The sequence below is a fragment of the Aplysia californica genome, unplaced genomic scaffold, assembly GCF_000002075.1.
Source record: "Aplysia californica isolate F4 #8 unplaced genomic scaffold, AplCal3.0 scaffold00325, whole genome shotgun sequence".
In the NCBI taxonomy this organism is placed as follows: Eukaryota; Metazoa; Mollusca; class Gastropoda; order Aplysiida; family Aplysiidae; genus Aplysia; species Aplysia californica.
The window spans coordinates 38,948-40,931 of record NW_004797595.1 but is presented as its reverse complement, the minus strand read 5'-3'; positions in this window follow the sequence as shown (position 1 = coordinate 40,931).

The following is a 1,984-nucleotide window of genomic DNA, read 5'->3' as shown; positions in this document are numbered from 1 at the left end:
AGTAAAGGCAGAGTCCGGGGAAAAACATCAATTAAATTCGAGTGGTGCAGATGAGTAAAGGGAGACCAAAACAATCTCTCTATTGCGACTATGGGCGATAACATAAAGAACGCCGAAACTTAAGCGGCTGAAAATCGACGCCGACATGCCCCAGTCGGTGTCTGCTTGACTCCACATAGAGGGCGCCTATTGCCGATCCCTTTAAGTTAGCGTTGCATTGATCTACTGTTGTCTAGTCTGCCTACATCTACCGTATCTAGAATCTAGTTCTAGGTCTTGAACGATTACAAATTGACAAAAATGGACTCGCCATCCGAGAGGGGGAGAGGGAGAGGAGGAGATAAGATAAGATAGATAAGATAAGATACATCTTTATTGTCCAGATCCTGGCACATTGGTTTGGTGTTCCACCACGAGTACACACACACACGTACACACGTACACACACACACGCGCACACACACACACACACACACACACACACACACACACACACACACAAACACACATGTACACACGTGCACACACATGCACACACAGGTAGGCTTACAATCACATGCATAATATAAATGAGCAGCAATATAAACAATAATAATCGTAAGCTAGATACACACTCAATGTTATTTTGATGCATGCTCTAAGGTCGTAAGTATACTTATACAAGATGGTTAAGATGGAAGCATTTTGATAGATGATGGTAAAAATGACCTTCTGTATCTTTCTTTGTTACAGATCAGAAGCATAGGTCTTTTACTTCTGACTATTGTTTTTATTTGAGGGAACAAGGGATGTTTGTTGTCTAAAAAGATGGGGGGGCTCTCGTGGCCTAGATCTAGAGGTTAAGGTGTTGGCCTCTCATTCAAAGGTCCCGGGTTCGAATCCGGGTAGCGACCGAAATTTTTTTTTCTTCTAAAATTGTCTCCTTTCACCTCCTTTCCTGCTCTTAAGCAATATTCTGTCGTCTGCTTTCGTCTCCTCTTTCTGCCCCCATCCCCTCACCTCTTTTGCCCCCTCCTCTGGGCTCCTGACTCTTTCTGCAGCCTTTCTACTGCTACTCCTTGACTCCTTCTTACAGCTGTCTTTCTGCCACACCCCTGATCTTCTGGTAGGAAAGATCTACACCTAGCCTTCTCGGACAAGGGCGAAAATTCTCGGAGGTCCCGTGTGCAAGTTGCGCACGTTAAAGATCCCTTGGTGGTCTAAAATCGATAAGAGTAGGCTTCGGCCGCCACCCGGGCAAAATTCAAAATTTCCTACCAACTAAAAGTATTAGGTGTGTCCCGCGCGCTCATATGACCTATGCAGTTGCGAGCGCCGTAAAAACACTTACCAAAACAAACAAACAAAAACAATAAAAAGATGGAATTAATTTTCTTAGAGGGGGAGGGAGAGAGAGAGGGGAGATAGGGGGAGAGAGATGAAGAGAGAGAGGGAAAGAGGGGGAGGGGGAGAGGGGGAGAGGGAGGGAGGGAGAGAGAGGGGGAGGGAGAGAGGGAGGGAGGGAGAGAGGGAGGGAGGGAGAGAGAGAGGGTGAGAGGGAGGGTGAGAGGGAGGGAGAGGGAGAAGGAGAGAGACAGAGGGAGGGAGAGGGAAGGAGGGAGAGAGAGAGGAGAGAGATTATCTTCCCGTGTCAGCTAGAATGTCGTATAAAATTGCAATATTATGTCATAAATGTGTCAATAACAAAGCTCCCTCATATCTTAGTGATCTCATCCTGATTTATGTTCCATCTAGATCACTAAGATCAGACGATCAGTATCTTTTAAGAGTTCCTAGAAAAGGGGGTAAAGAATTAGCTGAAAGATCATTCGCCCACCTTGCTCCGTCAGTTTGGAACTCTCTTTCCCAACCCTTGAGACATACAACATCTGAGTCTAAATTTTTAAAAATATTTAAAGACACATTTAAAGACATCTTTTTTTTTGGTCTGTAGATTCATGTTCAATTAACAATGTTATGTAAATGACTATGTATCCATTTATGT